Source organism: Canis aureus, chromosome 29 (genome assembly GCF_053574225.1).
Source record: "Canis aureus isolate CA01 chromosome 29, VMU_Caureus_v.1.0, whole genome shotgun sequence".
NCBI classification, from domain to species: Eukaryota; Metazoa; Chordata; class Mammalia; order Carnivora; family Canidae; genus Canis; species Canis aureus.
The window spans coordinates 30106794-30125476 of record NC_135639.1 but is presented as its reverse complement, the minus strand read 5'-3'; the positions used below and the strand labels follow the sequence as shown (position 1 = coordinate 30125476).

The 18683-nt window shown below is 51.7% G+C and overlaps 1 protein-coding gene across 5 annotated transcripts in view; it reads right to left on the bottom strand.

The window, feature by feature from the left end:
* The window catches only part of CRTAC1 (cartilage acidic protein 1), a 155946-nt gene extending 141195 nt beyond the window's left edge, over nucleotides 1-14751 (bottom strand). For 3 of the 5 annotated variants that reach the window (XM_077878080.1, XM_077878079.1, XM_077878078.1), the window contains exon 1: nucleotides 14603-14750. The gene's annotated coding sequence lies outside the window, so the exon portion shown is untranslated. Of the gene's footprint in view, nucleotides 1-14602 lie in introns of all 5 variants that reach the window. The other 2 variants (XM_077878076.1, XM_077878077.1) reach the window with 1 other exon arrangement.
* Between the last annotated feature and the right edge of the window lie 3932 nt (nucleotides 14752-18683).

The window sequence follows — 18683 nt, the reverse complement described above, 5'->3', positions numbered from 1 at the left end:
AAGGATTTTTTTTTTTTTTAGAAGCAGACCTTCAACAGTTTTTCTCTCTAGTGTCTTCTATAAACTTCAGACCAACCTGTGTGATTTTTCCTTTCTGAGCACATTAAACATATTTTGAACAAAACAGCTTTTCAGCAGGATTCTACAGTAGTTCCCCTACAGAGGCCAAAGCCAGACCATCATTAGTGTGGAATCTGAAATCACCCCACATGAGCAGACCAATTGATGGCCTCCCCAGTGGGACAGGGGAAGAGAGGGGCGGGGAGATGATGTACTTTACAAGTTATTCTTCTGCTATGTCAAGGGCACCCAGTGCACCTACCTGGGCTGCTTAGAACCAGCTGTGAGTTAGAGGGGAGGCTGTGAGCCTGTCTCCATGGCAGATCAGGAAACAGTTGTGGTAAAGAAACTCAGGAAAAGGTCTGGAAAATATCTGCCTTCTACTCTCAGGGCTCACATGAAAGAGGTCACTGAAGGTATTTCTCTGTACCTTGGATGTTCAGACTGGTCCCCAGGACAACAGCATCAACATCAGCTAGGAATTTGTTAACAAGCAGGATCTTGAGCCCCACCCTAGACTAATAAATAAGAATATGCATTTTAATAATATTTTCGGTGTCACAAATTCACATCAAACTTTGAGAAACATTGCCCAACTGGAACTGTACACTGGAATCACTGGGGGGAGTTTTTAAAGAATACTGTTGTCTGACAATGATTTCCTGGTCATGACATCAAAAGTACAGACAACAAAAGAAAATATGGTTAAAATGGATTACCTCAAAATGTAAAACTTTTGTACCTCAAGGACATTATTGACAGAGTGAAAGGGCAACCCACAGAATGGGAGAAAATATCTGCAAATCGTCTATCTGATAAGGGATTAATACCCAGAATATATAGTTTCTACACCTCAGCAACAAAAAACAACCCAATTAAAAATGGGCAAGGGACTTGAACAGACATTTCTCCAAAGAATGTATATACAAATGGCCAATAAATATGTAAAAAGATGCTCAACATCAGTAATCATTTGGGAAATGCAAATAAAAACTACAATAATACCACGCATACCCATTAGGATCAATATAGCAAACAAACAACAAAACCCAGAAAATGGCAGTTGTTTGTGAAGATGTAGAGGAGTAAGACCCTTGTGCTCTGCTAGCGGGAAGGTAAAATGGCACAGTTATTGCAGAAACCACTGTGTGGTAGTTCCTCAAAAAAAATCCCAAATACAATTACTATGTGATCTGGCAATCTCACTTCTGGGTTTATACCAGAAAGAAGTGAAAGAAGGGGCTCAAACAGATATTTGTACACCCATATTCACAGCAGTGTTATTCACAATAGTCAAATGGTGGAAGCAACCCAAGAGTCCATTGACAGCTGAATGGTAAGCAGACCGTGGTCTACACAAAGAATGGAATATTATAACCTTTAAAAAGGAAGACAATTCTGACACACTCTACAACACAGAAGTACCATGAAGACACTGTTCTAAGTGAAATAAGCCAGTCACAAAAGGATATATACTATAATTCCACTTACATGTACCCAGAGTAGTCACATTCACAGACACAGAAAATAGATGTTGGTCCTCAGGGGTTGTGGGGGAGGAGGAATGGGGAGTTAGCATTTAATAGAGACAGAGTTTCAGTATGGGAAGCTGACAGAGTCTGGAGCTGGGTGGTGGTGATGGTTGCACACTAATGTGAATGTACTCAATGTCACTGAACTGTACACTTAAAAATGGTTAAAGTGGTAAATTTAGAGACCAGATCTCATACCAAGATATTCTCACTTAACTGGTGTAGGGTGCAGCAGGGACATCAGAATTTTTAAAAGGTCCCCATGTAATTATAATATGTTGCAAAATTTAAGAAACTGTTCTATACCAGTGCTTCAGTACTTCTCAAACTTTAATGTGTATATGAATCACATCTTATTCAAGAGCAGATTCTGATTCACTAGATCTGTGTAGTAGGGTCCAACATTCTCTATTTCTAACAAGTTCCCAGGTGATGCCAATGGTCCTGGTCTGCAAGTTACACATTGAACAGCAAGGCTCTTCTATACTATAGCTCCCAGTCAAGAAACCAGGGTGTACACTACAGTGAAGATACAAGATTAGTTCAAGAATCTTCTTTGTCTCTAGATCTAAGGAGCTGAAATCAGTTGAAGGTTAGGCAATTCCCAGGGCTCCAGGCTCAGTTTATCCTTACACACTCAAAGTACTGACTGTCTTCAGCTCAAAGTTAATTCACCACACTTGATATGAAGTGACAAAGAAGGATTCTGACTCCAGTTTTTATGAAAAAGTGAAAAGAGGGGAAGGGTTGGAACTGGAGAGAGGTGAGGTCAAGGAGAAAAGAGATGGTTCCATCAAAGGCTACAGCCTAGAGAAAATGGGGGATGGGCAGGAATTTGCAGGCTAAGATAGAGATGCATGCCAATGTGTTCTTAAAAACCATCATAGCACCTGATACTAGTAAGTGCTCAATTAACATGTGTTAAATGTACAAAGGAATATGTCTAAATGATAATGTGAGTCAGCAGAAATTGTTTGCAGCTTGTCATACAGTTATTTAAAAACTGTTCTTTCCCTAAAGCAATGCTTCTCAAACTGTAACATGCTGACATATCACCTGAAGATCTTGTAAAATGCACATTCTGATTTGGTAGGTCTGGGGTGGGACCTGAGTTTCTTCACTCTAGCAAAATGTCACATGATGCCTATGCTGCTGGTCTGCAGACTTTACTTTTAGTAGCAAGGCTTTAGACCAGTTGTTCTGAACCTTACCTGGTCAATAGAATTACCCGGAAGTTCTAGAAATATGATGTGGCCCAGGTCCTTCACCCAGTTTCTGATTTAATTGGGTAGGGCTTAGGCACTGTGTATCTTTAGAAGCCCCCCAGATGACTCCGATGGGCAGCCTGGGTTGGGAACCGCTGCCCTAGACTCACGGTCCTCAGATATCTGAGGTGGGAGCTACAATCTGATTTAAAGAGAAAAATGTTCCTGCTGCTAAGATTCCCCACCAGCTTGTTGAAATATATGAAGAAAACCTACTTAGCTGGAGAATGTCAAAGGAAGAGGGGAGATAGAGTTTGGGGCAGAAAGCAGAGAAGGCTGGTACTGCCTGTAGCGGAAGGGCAGCCAGCACCCGCAGTGCCCTCACATTTTACACGGCTGACTCGGGAAACCTCCTGTCACACCACTGTGAACATCTGAATCTTTTGGGAGAGTGTGGAGAAGTTAAAAATAGAATTAAAAAGTAGGTTGAACTGAAATTTTTTGTTTTCTTGAATGGCTTGGATATTAAGTGCCTACTATGTATTTGAGCACACGAGTGGCGAGGAGTAGTGGGTTAAGCACGTGAGTGCAAAAGGAGGATTTTCAGGGTAGAGCAGCCTGGGATAGGAGAGGCTGACTACCAAAGGCAGAGCTCGGGCAGAGGGGTGCAGGGCCAGAGTACCTGGGGCCCCAGTAAGGAATGTGGGCTATTCGCAGGGGAGTCGTGGGGAGGGGGTAAAGGAGGGTCTGGCTTGACAAGAACAAGGGATGGTAGGACTTGTGGTTCAGGCAGTGAGAAGAATTGCTTTGTAATAATACTTTTTTTTTTTAAAGTGCTCTATAAGCAAACTCCTTGAACAATCCTCAGCAGGATAAAAAGGGGGAAAAATCCCAAAGCCTGGAGTCAGGGACCTGGATTTGGATCTCAACCCCCTCTATAAACTAGGTAGTAACCTTGGGCCTGTTCCTCAATTATTCAGATCCTCAGTGTCCTCATCTGTAATCTGGGAAGCAGATGACACACCACAGTTTCAAGGGTTAGGTGAGCTAGTGTACACCTCTTGGGGGCCAGACAGCGCAGTGCTCACTCCTCGTTTCCTTTCTTTTCACACAGTGTTAGGTTAGTTAGTCTGTAGACATTGGCTGTGGGTTGGGTCACATGCAGCCAAACTCAGTTTTGTGTGGCCTTGGGACTTTCCTGAATTGGGTCTGAAAACTGGTAACCAAGCAACCCAGATCTCGGAGTGGGGTCAGGCAGCTGTGGGGAGAGGCTTCCAGGGCAATTTCCAGGGTAAGCAGTTCTTTAGCAATTATTGAAAGAGCCAAGGACACAACCCCGAGCTCTCACAAAACAAGAGCCCTGAATGCTTCAGATGGTGAGAGTGAGCAGGGAGCACAGACCCTTTCCAGACACTGTAGGAGGGCAGAGTCTTGCTCTACAAAAGAGCCCTGGATGCTTCAGAAGTTAGAAATGAGCAGGGAGCACAGAACCTTTGCAGACACTGCAAGGGGGCAGAGGCTCCAGGGAGAATGGCAGCAGCAGGAGCACTCCGCCCTGCAGTGGCTGAGCCCCCAAATCTGCACAGAGCCCCACAGGAGTGCCTGGAACCATCTCTGGAGAAGAGCTAACAGAAGTTATCTTGGTTAATTTACCCACAGTGACACTCCCTGTGGACCCTCAATGAGCCTGGGATTCTGCTAGGCATTGCTGAGGTCACTGGGAGAAACTTAGTCAACATTTGCAGTACAGGGTGAGGGGTGCTGGGGAGGAGGGAGCACAGAGAGATATCTAAAGGAGCTGGGGGGCAGGGCAGGGAGCTGGGAATGCCTCTGAAGAGGTAGAGTGGTGTCATTGCAAGTTAAGTTAAAGGATGCTAAGAGGTAGCTGGACAGGAGAGGCAGGAGGGGAGAACGGAGAGGATCCAGAGAGCAGACCCAAAGGTGTGGAGGACCCAGGACCCAACTTGCTCTTTCAGAACTGCCTATTCAAAGGCTCTAATCAGGGACACCTGGGTGGCTCAGTCAGTTAACCATCTACCTTCAGCTCGGGTCATGATCTCAGGGTCCTGGGATTGAGCCCCTCATTGGGCTCCCCACTAAGCAGAGAGTCTGCTCTTTCCCCCCCCCTGCTATTCCCTCTCTCTCTCTCAAATAAATAACATCTTAAAACAAAACAAAACAACAACAAAAAGCAAAGGCCCTGATCCCTGGATCATGAGTTGGGAGGAAGCATTTTTTTCTCACTCCTAAGGTTGCCATCCAGAGGATCTTCCATTTAACTAGAGCAATGGCGCTCAATTGGGAGTAATCTTGCTCCTCCACCTGCCCCCTGGAATACCTGTCAATGTCTGGAGATATTTTTGGTTGTCACAACTAGGGAAACGGGGTGCTATTGGCAACTAGTGGGTAGAGGACAGGGATGCTGCCAAATTTCCTACAGTGCACAGGACAGCCACCAAAACGGAAAAATATCCAGACCAAAGCATCAGTAGTGTGAGATTGAGAATCTTCAGTGCTAGTGCTACATTCCTGGCCTCCCTCCTTCCCCCAAGTCCTTGTCCTGAGGGCTGGAGCAGGGAGTCACAGATTGGTCAGTGTGCAAGAACTGGGAAGAGCAGTCCTTTTTGATATGCCTCCCTGCAGAGGCCACTCTATCCTGTGCTGAGGCTGGCCAGGCAGCCCCAGGCCTTCCCCCGACTCCTTCCACAGTGAGGGCTGCAGTGGCAGGTGCCCCACAGACCCCACTCTGAAGCCTGGCCTTCCAAATAGTTGTATCTGTGATGATGGTGCCTGAGGCCTGCCGCTCTCCTCCCTTCTTCCTCCCCCTTACAATCTTTCAGCTGGTCCTAAATCCGAGTAGGGAACGGGGATGCTACTCATTGGGCCCCTTTAAATCCCAACACTGTACTCAAGGTTGGAAATCCAGTATCACAATTGGCTCTTGCTTCTTCGTTCTTCCTTACAACCAACCACTGGATCACCACACCCATTCTGCCCCATGAATATTTCTCAAACCTGCCCAGTCTTTCCATCCCCATCGCTGGAGGTTGCCACTCCACCTTTCACCTGGACAGTAGCAATACTTGCTAACTATCCTTTCCTTTCACCTGGTGAGCCACCCTAGCCAGAGAGAGAGACCCAGGGAATGATCGGGCTAGAAGGGTGTGTTAGAAAGAGCACTGTGGCAAAGGGTTGTGGAGGAAGCCACAGAGGGTACAGCTGGGGGCTGGGACTCCAGCTGGGAAGCAAATATTGTGCCCAAGTAGGAGAGATAAATGGGGGCCCGGAGATGCCATTCACTTGGTCATTTATTCAACCCGTGTCCCCATGCAGCCACACCACAGCAGGCACTGGGCTCACCCGAGAATAGCTGGGAACAAGCAGCCCCAAGCTTGCCCCATGGCAAGCACTTGCCAAGGAGTCCCTCCACCTTGAGTGTCCTGGTCCTTCTGCACTGCCACATGCTAGACCTTCTGCACCTCCCCATCCCAGGGGCCACCAGGTCCTCTGCATCTTCCCCAGCACCCAGAAAATAGAAGGCTTCCTCCTCTTGCCCCCTGCTCAGGGAAAGCACCCCACTCCTCCTACAGCCGCATGCACAGACACAAAGCAGACATGGTCCTGCTCCAGAAAAGGCAGACAGAAGCTCAGGGGCCCCATTGAGGAGGGGCCCAAGAGACTGGCAGGCTAATGAAACAGGGTACTGGAAGTGAGAGGACAAATGGAGTCTCACAGCCTGGTACTTCAGGCGCGGCAGCTCCTTCATGAGCATTATTCACGAGGCAGGCTTCCTGGTCTGTAAAACGGCCCATGAAATGAGGTGATGCCTGTTGTGTGCTGAGCCCAGTGCCAGGCCACCTTGAGGTCCGTACATGGCACGTGAGGGTAACAGCAATGGTACTAAGACAGTATAGTGCTAACCACTGCTTGTGGGATGCAGGGAAGCAGCTCAGGAGGTCAAGCCCGGGCCCACTAGGTACTCCCTGCTCCAGGAGCAGTGGCCAAAAGTTGAATGGAATGCCTGGGACTGTCATACTTTGAGGAATAGGCTTGCTTCCAGGACTAATTTGTCTAGGGAGCTCAGTGGAGTTTTTCTGACTTCTTCAGTACTGCTTTCCAAACACAGGACTCCTCCATTTACTGATATACACATGCGTGCTCAGTTAGTAGATGCCCCTGGGCCAGGTTAGAAATGACACCTAAGGCATGGCTCCTGACCTCAAGGAGCTTGCAGTCTATTAGGGCTGAGGCACAGTACAGAGGGATAAGCTTAGAGCAGCAACAGGTCCAAAGTATAGATGCAGCCCATAGGAGGGATGGGTTGGCTAGTCATGTGAGTGGGCAGGGCAGGTGGAAAAGGAAAAATGAGATTCCAAGGGAGCTTCATTCCAGGGGGATCTACAGGCCACAGCATGGGTGTGACAGCTTAGTGCACTGGGCAAGTGCAGTGGTTGCTGGAATACCATGTCTGGGGTGTGAAGTGCAGGGTACAGGGGAAGGTGGAGGTGGCAGTTGGGGCCCCTAGAGCCTGCCTGCCATGCCCAGGTAAGGAGCCTGGGAGTCACACCATGAGAGAGGTTTTGAAGTTAGCTATGACATGATCAGCCATGCATTTTAGAAAGAGCATTTTAGATCTGGGGCAGCAGTGTGCAGGATAGACAGACTGTGTTTCTGAAAACCGAATACAAGACTCACAGAAGGGATATGGGCATCCTGGGGCAGCACAGCAGCATGGCACTGGATGACCTCCAAAGTGCTTTTCCAGGCCTAAGAATCTATGGGTCAGGGTTTCTTGTTTTTTTTTTTTTTTCCCCTAAATCACTTAAAATGCATTAATGGACCTTGCTATTTAGAAGAATGCCCCTGGGGATCTTTCTGTGAAGCAGTGATTCACTCCCTAGTCTGTCCTCAGTGGAAATCCAAATTATCATCTATTCTCTCAGCTTAAAACGAGGCAAACCTGCACTGAGCTTCCTTGCAGCAGCCTGGTGGGAAGAAGAAGGGAAGGGGAGTAAGCACCCAAAGTGTGGTAAAGAGGAAGAAAACCTTGGTCTTGCTCAAGGTTCGGAGCTGGCCATCATCTCATAGGGTGGGCCCTGCTTGGGCTCCTCCATCCCTACTTGAGCAGTGGGACCTTGAGGGTTCTAGAGCCTTCTGGGAAGAAGGAGCCAGAAGGAAAACTGGCCCTCACTGATCCAGGCCAGTCTGGAGATCCACTTTCAAACAAAGAACCACCTCTTCCCCAGAATGGCCACCGATGTTCACTGATTTATTCATCCACCAAGTACCCACTGAGCTCTTCCACATGCCAAGCACCATGCTAGGCACTGAGTGTGTGACTGAGAACAAAAGACACAGTGCCTCCCCCGACATTGCTTACAAAGCAGTGTTTCTCCTTCTCAGGGACTCTTGTGTCCCCACTTGCCAAAGACATCTTGGATATACATAGCTTCTCTGATGAGAGGTACATGGTTTTGATCTCCAAGAAAGAGTCTGTTCTTAGAGACCAGAATGAAAGGGAATGTGACATTACTTCGACAACAAGTCTGCAGGTGATGGAAAGGGCCTGTCAGCTTAGCTCCTTTATTATAGGGATGGACCAGGGTGTAGCCTTAATCCTCTAAGGAGAGACTCAAGTGACTTCCTACCTCTAATCCTGAGCACGTGGAGGTCTTGCTCAGGTGAAAAACACCAAGTGAGGCTGTTTCCACCAATCCTGCCAGATCTCCTCTGCCCATGCAGGCTGGGATCTGGCTCCCGGGCCTGTTCTCCATATAGAGAGCTGAGTCAGAATTTGTCTGATGTGATGGGTCCTTAAAGACATACATCAAAATAGGGCAGGGTGGGGATGCCGAGAGAGAACCTCCATTGGGGTCCACGCTCTGGGAAGGTGGGGAGGCTGCTGTTAGGGATGAAGTCCCTGCAGTCCCTCCCCTGGTCACCGGGACAGCAGGAGCTCATCAGTGATTCCCGTGACCTTGTCACTGTACTTGTTGGGGGCAAACAAAGATAACAGTAACTAGAAACAACAGGAAGGGTCATTTTATACACTCTCTGCACTTGCAATTCTTCTGTGGCTAATTAAAGTAATATGTCAAAATGTCCCTTGGAAGAGATCTTTAAGAATATGTCTGTTAAGTAAACAAGGTTTTACTAATTAATGACACGCCTTCCCATCCCTCCGTGAGGTTCCTTGCAGAACTTCCCTGTGCCAAGAAGGTTGAGCAGGAAAGAGTGAAGTTGCCACCTCCCCTTCCCAGAGGGAGTGGGGACAGATCCAATCGCTTGTCATTTGTGAAGCTATCAGTTTCTCCTCCGGATGTTGATCAGATTTCCTGGGCTGGAACCAACTTACAGGGCCAGGGTACTGGAATTTTTCCAAGAAGAAAACGCTTTGCTTCTTACGAAGTCAACACGGTTTCTTTCAAGGAAAATTTTTATCTTTTTTTTTTTTTAAGTGGCTAGGGTTTTTGAAGGGCAAATCTTTGGACTTTCCTCTAAACATAATGATTATGATATACTTATTTGCTAAGACCACCCCCTGTCTCTCTCACACACACACACACACACACACACACACACACTCAGAGAGGCATGGGGGTGGGGGGATGATGAGCCCAATATTACACAATGAGTCAGTGGCACAGCCAGAAATAGAACTTTCCAAACTCCCAAATTCTTAATAATAGCAATATTAATAATAGTCTCTTTATAATTTTCCAAGTGTTTTCACAGCTCACATTTAATCTATGCAGCATCTCTGAGAGTCCGGGTAAGTGGGTCTTAGCAAATCTGAGTTCTAGACCAGCAGATCTGAGTTCTAGACCAGCTTGGCTGCTTGCTTGCTGCAGGATCCTAGCTAGTCTTTTCACTTCTCTGGATCCTAGCGTCCTGAGCTGTGAAATGGGAAAGCCAGATGAGAACACTTCTGAAATCCCTCCCACCTCTGGCATACTACAATTCTGTGTGGTGGTGCCCCAGCCCAGGTTTCTCAGCCTTGGCACTATTGACAAATTAGTCCAGACAACTTTTTGTTGGGGGCTGTCCTATGTATGGTAGGATGTTTAGCATCATCCTTGGCCTTGACCCACTAGAGGCTGGTAGCACTCCCTAGCCCAGTGGTGACAACCAAAGATGTTTCCAGACAAATGGAACAAATGGAACATCTCAAATGACAGGGATGCTTTGGACCTGCTAGTCACTGCCAAAGGACTCCAGTAAGGTCAAGATCATGAGTGGTTCAGTGGCAAAAGGTCTTCTTGTCCCTAAACCTGTTGCAGGTCTCTACTTTTCAAATGCAGCCTCCAAGTCCTTTGTTGCTTCTCATTTTTTAAATGCCCTAAGTGGTCCAGGGTGTTTTGGGTGTGATAATGAACCAATTGATTTCATACTTTTTCCTAAGGAAAGTTCACAGGTTTATGTCCCCTAAGCAACCAGCCAGGCTCCCCAGAAATCCCTCACTAGAGCCCTGGCTGGCCTGGAAGCCTGTATCTGCAGCCTGCAGGAGGCTCGGTGAGCACGGATTTGTCAGCACTCTTAAATCACTGGGCTCCAAGGAAGGCTTCTCCCAGCACAAAGATCCTTCCTTAGGAATCAATAGCTCAGGGCCCTTCATCACATTCAGAATTATCCTGGGACCTGTAAAATTTCTTTTCCCCAAGTATGGCAGAACCCGAAAATGAGAACCCCAAGGTGGGGGAGGGAAGAAAGCAAGGAGGAAGCCCTGCCAGGAAGGCCTTGTCCATCAGCCCAGATGTTGCTGTGAGCAGAGGCTGATGTGCAAACCTGGACCCTCAGCCTCACTTACTTGGAAAAGGAAGCCACAGTGTGGTTCCCAGTGATCCCGCAATAATATCCCCTTCCAGCTGAATACCTCCTCGTATCTTGCCAAGGGCAAAGGCATGTTAAAGACCATCATCCTTGATCTTCACTATGCTACCCTCATCACGGGGTTGCCAGCTTCACCATTTTGCAAAGGAGGAAACTGAGGCAGAACTTCGTCCAAGGTCTCTAAGCCAGAAAGTGGGGAGCCAGATTCTAAGCCTGTGTCCTTTCTACTACACTGGGCTGCCATCTCGATGAGAGTAGGGTAAGGATCAGCCCTCCAGTGGGGCTCATGAAAGCAGTGACTTCTTATTTTCTTAGGGTCTAATGCCACTTTTCAAACTCTGTCTTCTCCCCATTCAATCAAAAATCCAGAGATCCTGTACTACAGCTATATTTCATGTAATTATTTCCCTCTCCTTATTCAGACTAGTCCAAGCCTTGGGAATGCAGGTCTCAGCCAGAGCCAGGAGCTGGCACAGATCTCAAGCACAGCCTCTCAGAACCCCACCTCTTAAAGGAAGGGGCTGTTGCTCCCTGGTGGTTCACATAATCCTACTATCTCCCTCCTCCCCTGAAGACTAAGACCAAACTTGCCTGTGAGCCTCAAGGAGCAGAGAAAACTCAAGCATCTTCCCTGGCACCAAGCATCTCTTGGTACTGGTTCCTCCTTAGGGTTGCCACCACATCTGCTGAGGCTCCAAGGGGACCCCAGAGGAGCTCTATGCAGTGTGCAAAGGAACAGGGTGGGGAGAGGAAACAGAGGGGTGGCCCCCAGGCCACTCAGCAAGCCTCCTTCCCAGGGCCCAGCTCAGATGTCGACAGTCAGACTCACAGAACAGAAAAAGGGCAGTGGAAATGGTAGTATACTCCAGGTCACCCAAGAAGCCTAACACGAGGATTTTGCAAAAATAGAACATCCTAGGACTCTGCCCTTGAGCTGGGAGCAGCAAATATGGGGAAATGGGCAAATAATGGTTGGGAACTCTGCACTTCACCCAGGATCTGAGTAACAGAGGTGCCACAGGCAGTGGTGTGATGCAGGACAGGGCGAGCCTACTCCAGCATGCCCTAGTAAAAGAAAGAAAGAGCTCTGGCTGGGCTTCTAAGACCACAGGGAGGGACCGAGCACTTCTGATTCCTATATGCATGGACTGAGAACTGGAGTTGCTTTGTTTCTGCCTAGAAGACTGCTTGGAATAATGAGATAACACAGTAGATAGAAGGAAAAAAAATTCAGAATTTCTATTACATATGTACACATTCTATACATATGTATATTACAATAACTTCATCTGCTTCTTGCTCTGAATAATTGATTTGGAGAAAATTTCCCCAAATTTACTAAATTTGTTAATTTACCAATGTCAGCAGTTATGAGTACCTGGTATGCTGAGAACACACGTCCATCTCCATAGTAAAGAAAAGCAGGTCACAAGATTGGAATGAGCTCTGAGTAGAGAACCGGGAATCCTGAGACCTAGTCCAGTGTCTTCCATCATCAAATAGCCATGTGACCTTGGGCTAGATACTTGCCCTGACTGGGCTTCGGCTTTTTAATCTATAAATTAAGTATGCATGCCAGTCTTGGGGATGGGATGAGGTTGGACTAGATGCTCTCCAAGGATCCTCCCTTCTAGCCCTAATGCTCTTGGACTCCATGCTCTCCTAACGAGTTCAAAGGACCCACCAGAACTGAGCAAAAGGAATGATCTCAGAGAGCAGGTGGGGCTGAATCCCAGCCCTCCTGCCCTGGAATGTTGTTCCTGCGTCTGCCCCAATGCACCTGAGGCCACAGGACCACCTGATGGTCAGGAAGCCTGTGGTAAAAGGGCTCCCATCATGAAGGTGAGGGTTGGGGGCTATGGCCTGGGCTTGCCCAAAGTGTTTAGTTACCAATGGTCAGTGAAGGGCAATAAGTGGGAATGTCAGTGGTCTTGAGCTGGGTGCCTTTGGCGCCCCCTACTGGACACCAAGGAGCCTGCTGCACCTTTAACCTTCCATCACCTCTGCAGGCAAAAAGACTGAGAACAGGAGACTGTCCTAAGCACTTTCACAGTACCGCCTTTGTGGTCCCTGGTCCTCTCTCCACCATAGTGTAGGTTTGACTCCCTAGAATGACACAGGCGTTTGGTCCACACACTCACAGGGGCACTCCTGTGTAGCGATAGGACGTCTTAAGCAAACATCAAGGTGCCAAGTAATAAATATCAGGGTTCAGAACACCAGGTGCAACCCAGATGGAGAGAGGGGAAGAAAGAGCAACAAGCAGGTATCTCATTGCACAAATCCCCAGTGGAGAGAAGGTGTTGGGAAATGCAGCAGAAAAATGTTGACTGCAGGCTGAGGATGGAGCTGGGTTTGCAGGTATAGATTGATAACCCCCACAGAAGAACTCCATGCTGAAGCAGTTACCCTAGGAGTTCAAGATGCCCATTGTGTTCAGGAATGGGGTACAGGTGAAGAATACACCCCAGCTGAGCAGCATGCCTTTGACCTTCTCCAGAGTCTATTAGCGCCAAATGGAAGCCAGAATATTCTAATTGTGGTCCTCTGTGCCAGCATCAAGACCCTAAACTTTCACCGCTTCTTAAATTGACTTTAGGACCTGGTGCCAGAATGATGTTCTTAAGTCAGAGGAAGAGAAAATGCTTCTCCAAGAGCTATATTGGAAGAACCGCCATGTTCCCACTTTTCCATCCTCCATCTCCCCTTCCTCACCGCTGGGAGTGAGGTACAGCATGACTCTCTGAACTCGCTCTGATTCAGTCTTGGGTATCTCCAGCCCCAAGTCATCAGGGTAAAAAAATCTCCCATCAGTAGCAATTCTCTCCCCTGGTAAGTTCTCCCCTGATTCCAGACAGCACTACAGAGTTGTCCCCTAGACTTGGAGCCTTCTCCCCTTCTTTTCCACCTGGCTTCACTTGGGAAGTCCTGCACCCATCCCAGAAGACATCCCAAGTGTGACTCAAGAATGTGTCCTGCCTGGAGAGCTGAAGCATCTCCTGGGATGCAGAGAAGCCACCCTAGGTGCACACCCACCACCACCACCGGTAGCAATATTCATTAGTCATTCCCGGAGGCAGGGGAGTGCCCCCCTCCCAGCCCCAGGAGCATTTCCCGACCACTCTGGGAGGCTCTCATCCAGGCTGGCATGACTTTGGATTCTTGAGTTGGTTTCTGCAGAAACGGGACTAACCAGGGCTCCCAACTACTGTACTGCGAAGTGACGCGCTGCATTGTTGGCCATGCCCCCAAGCCCGGCCTGCCGCCCCACCGAAGCCTGTGTGTGTCCCCACGGGCAGAGGAGGACCCTCGGCGCCCCCGGAATGCCTGAAGCTGGTTTGCCTGAGACAGGCTGCGTGCGAGGAGACCACACCTCGGTCCAGCAAAGGCAGCTGGCGCTACGCGGCTCGCGGGGCTGCGTCCGGAGCTCTCTGCCGCCCGGCGCTGTGCCTGGGCGCTCGGCTTCCCCGGGGGAGAAGCGCCAGCTCCTTGGGGGCTCTTCCCCATCCCGGCCGCGTACACCCGGTCGAGGCCAGCAGCTTCCCCGGCCCGGAGCTGAGCCCGGCGGGGTGACTCCCAAATACCCGCTCCGCCCCCCTCGCAGCCCCGGGGCCCCCCTCCCCGAAGCGCTGACCTCCAGCGCCCCGGCACCTGCCCCGCCGGCGGGGCGCGCTGTGGTCCGCACCCCGCGTTCCCGCGTCTCCTGCACCTGCAGCCCCGCGCCCGCCTCGCCCCCAGCCCGCGGGGGAGGCTCGGCGCGCCAGTCGGGTCCTGCGCCCTGCGCCCTGCGCCCTGCGCCCGCCTCCCGGCAAGTTGGGGGCGCCGCCGCCGCCGCCTTCCGTGGCCGTGGCCGTGGCCGTCTTCCCGGTTCCGCGGCCGCTCTCCCGCCACCGGTGCCGGCGGGTCGGGAGGGGCGCGCAGGGCGGGAGAAACTTTCTCGGCCCGAGGGGTGGGGGCACGCGGGCGGGTACTCACGCCGGGGTCCGCGCTCGGAGCCGCCTTCGGGCCCTGTGCGCCCCACCGCCCGGGGGCGTCGGAGCGCGGGCGCTGCTGCCGCCGCCGCCGCCGCCTCCCAGCTCCCGGCCCGGTCCCGGGCTGGCCTCGAGCCTCCCGCCCCGCCGCCGCGCGCCGCTCGCCGCTTTATACAACTCCGCTCGAGCGCGCCGGCCTTATGTAAAGGCTGGCGGAGACCCGCAGCCAATGGCGCGGCGGCTGGAGCGGGGGCCCCGGGCGGGGGGCGGCCGCGCGGCCAATCGCGGCGCCGCGAGCGCGGGCAGCCGGTGGGGGAGGGGACGCCTCCCCGCGCTGATTTAGGAGCCGGGATTGCGGTGGCAGCAGCCGGCGGCCCGGCCGGCCCCGCGCGGCGGGCTCTGGGTGGGCGGCGGGAGGGCGGCGCGGGCGGCGGGAGGGCGGGCGCCCCGGTGCTCCCCCGCGCCCCCCGCGGCCTCCGCGCCCCCCGCGCTCCCCCGCGCCCCGCCGCTGCGTCGCGTAACCTTCAGGAGGCGGCGGGGCCTGGCGGGGAGGGCGAGACGAGGGCGCCTGGCCGGGCACTGGGGGCACTGGCGGGCGGCAAGCGGGGGTCCCCGGGGAGGAAGCCGGGGGGAGGGGGAGGGGGACGGGGAGGGGGCGAGCCCTGGGGCCCCGCGACCCCCGCCCCCCGCCCCCCGGCCCCCGGCGCGCAGGGCCTGCTCTGCCCCCCGCGCAGGTCGCGAGCTGGCGTCGCCGGGCCGGGCCGGGCCGGAGCGGCCGCGCGAGGCGAGCTGAGAGCGAGATTTCGCGCTGCGGAGCGAGCGCCGAGCCGATCTTTATCCGGCCTGGGAACGTGTCCGAGCACCTCCCGGGGCTGCTCAGTATGGAGAGCGGAGCTTCGCGACGGCCCGGGGGGCGGGGGGCGGGGGCGGGGGGCGGGCGAGCACAGCTCCGAGAGCAGGCGCGGCGGCGGCGGCGGGCCGCGTCCGCTCCCCCCCGCCCCTCCCCTCCCCGCGTCCGCTCCCCCCCGCCCCTCCCCTCCCCGCGTCCCCTCCCCCCCGCCCCTCCCCTCCCCGCGTCCGCTCCCCCCCGCCCCTCCCCTCCCCGCGTCCCCTCCCCCCGGCCCCTCCCCCCGGCCCCGCCCCCGCCCGCCGCCGCCCGCAGTGCCCCCGCCGTGCCCCCGCCGTGCCCCCGCCGTGCCCCCGCCGTGCCCCCGCCTCCGCAGCGCCGGGGCCCAGCTTAATCCGGGGCCCCCCAGCAGGCCCTGTGGCTCTGGTCTTTCCAGCCCCCCTCGCCGCTCTGCTCGCGGGTACTGCTGACCCCCTCCTCGACCCCCAGCCCGCTGGTCTCAGCCTCTCCGGACCCGGGGCCCTGGCGGGCCAAGCTTGGGAAGAACGCACTGGGGCAGCAGTGCCCCAAATACCCGTGCGCTGGGCAGGAACTGGCCCAGGTCGGTAACACTCTAAGACGAGTCCTTTGTTTTGCGCCTGGAATCGAGACTGGCACCGAGGAGGCGCCCAGTGAGGATTTACTAAATGAATTGTGAGCTTCCATGAATAAAGCCTTTGGGTTTCGGAAACCTGGGGCTCGAACGGGGCGCTGGAAGAGAAGGACCTGGGGATGATGCTTCGTCAGAGAGGGAAGGAGCTAGGACTGTTTCCCCATCTATTGATGCCTCTCTTCTGGGTACTTATAAAATGACTCTAGTGGGGTTTTGTTGTTGTTTTATGGAGGCCCCCTGCCAAGCAGCCCCTGGCCCTAGTTATCCCCAGGTTTTGAGCAGAATTACCAAGCCTAGTTTGGCCCTGTTTTCAGGTCTCTGTGATCGTCCTCTGAAAAGAAATAGCTAAGCGTAGGCGATCTTTGTAGCTCTTGGGCCTGGAACTAGCTCAGGTCCTTAGTCCTTTGAGGATTGTGGACCAACTGAATGCTTCCTCTAGACAAATACACAACACACACACACGTAAGCACATCTCCAAGCATCATGTCTTGATCATTAGGGATCTCAAATCTTTTATGGGGCTCTGCCCAATGTCAACCTGTGTCCCTAGGGGTCTGGGGTTGCGGCTTATAATCATTTCCCTTTGGGGGATCAAAAGAACCCTTTTGAAACTTTCAAGAATCTGATTACTGCTATGGGTTTGTTTCTCAGGAAAATAATCACATACTTGTATACATGTTGCCATGCAAATTTAGGGGGTTCATGGATCCTTAAACCTTAATCTAAGACCCCAAATTAACCTTCACTTAGCAGCAAATAAACTCTGCCCCAAGGACACGCCTGATTTCCCAGCTCTTTCCATAACAAGTCCAGCCTGCTCTGTACCCTGCTGCATTATCCCCCCACCATGCTTAGAGGGCATCTAAGTCATATGGGCTTGGCCCTGGCATCAGAGAGGCCGTCTCCACACTTGTTTCTGCATCTCGGTCCCTGCCGCCCTCTTAGTGTGGAGGTAAGTTGCAGGTTGTCATGTTTTGTGTGATCAGTGAGAGTTCCTTAGCCAGAAACTCCAACTCAGGGAGATAACAACTGGCTGGTAATTAACCATTTTCACTCAATCCCAAGCACCTGAGCACACCTTTCTTGGTTTTTGTTCTCACCTCTCTCTGCCGGCGAAACTGCGAGCAGCAGCCCCAGCTGTGGAGCCTCACTTTACCTAAACCCGACAGATTTAGTAACCAGTGCAGTAATTATCAGCATTAGCCATCCAGATGTGAATAGGCTGTCTGCACAAAACAGCTCTATAATGATGTCACACTTTCCTGCAGCTAGCCAAATAGGAGTGCAACAGATCAGAGGTGCTGGGGAAGGGCAGAGAAATGCAGGAAATGACGGAGATGTTCTTTCCAGGAAGTTCTCCGGGGAATGCAATCTGGTTTCTGCACTTGAACTCGTAAGGGTTGAGCCAGTGGGCCAGGTAGATCTGTTCCTATAATTTTGAATTCCTCTAATGTCTTCCACATCCATTCACCCAGTTCATGTCTGTGTCCACTCAGAGTCCAACCCTGCCCTGCCTGTCTCTTTGTAGGTATCTTGCCTTCATGAACTGCCTGGATGCATCCTGCTTTCTTGGGACATTTGTGCACTGCTATGAATTGAATTGTGCCCCCCCACTTGCCCCCTGCCCTGCTCAGTCCCACTTCCTTCGCATCCCTTCATATGTTGAAGACTTAACTTCCAATATGACTGTATTTAGAGATAGAGCCTTTAAGTAGGTAATGAAGGTTAAATGAGGTCACAGGGTAGAACCCTAGTCCTTAGGATTAGTGTCCTTATAAGAAAATAAAGAAACACTGGAGATTTTCCCCTCTCTCTGCACACGGACAGAAGAAAGGTCACGTGAGGACACAGATAGAAGTGGCCATCTGTAGACCAAGGAGAGAAGCCTCGGAGGAGACCAAACTTTGCCACACCTTGATCTGGGACTTCCAGCCTCCAAGTGTGAGGAAATGAATTTCTCTTGTCTAAGCCATCTGTGTGGTGTTTTGTTATGACCACATGAGAAGACTAAGGCACGCACATTTTCAACATACTTCCCCTATCCTCCCAGTACCCCAACTCCAGCCTTCTCCACTCTGGGGAAGTCTCTCTCCATATTATCCTTCCACAAACCTTGTCCATTCTTGTCCAGGACACTTGCCTAAGATGTTTTCTCATCCTCTGACACCGAAACTAAGTCTCACCTCCCACACCACCATCCCAAAGTGCTCTGGCCAACGAGCTTTGCCTTTTCTGCTCTCTTGCTGGTGGTCTGCAATGTCTTAGCACTCTATTATGTACATAGTTCAGTTTTCTAATTATTTCCTATGCAAAAAATGTGGCCATCTGGGCAGCCCGGGTGGCTCAGCAGTTCAGTGCTGCCTCCGGCCCAGGGCCTGATCCTGGGGACCCAGGATCGAGTCCCATGTCAGGCTCCCTGCATGGAGCCTGGTTCTCCCTCTGCCTGCGTCTCTGTCTCTCTCTCTGTGTCTCTGTCTCTGTCTCTCTCTCTGTCTCATGAATAAATAAATAAAATCTTTAAAAAATAAATGTGGCCATCTTACCAGAATGGAAGTCCCCTTAAGTCCTGAGTTTGTATGTTATACT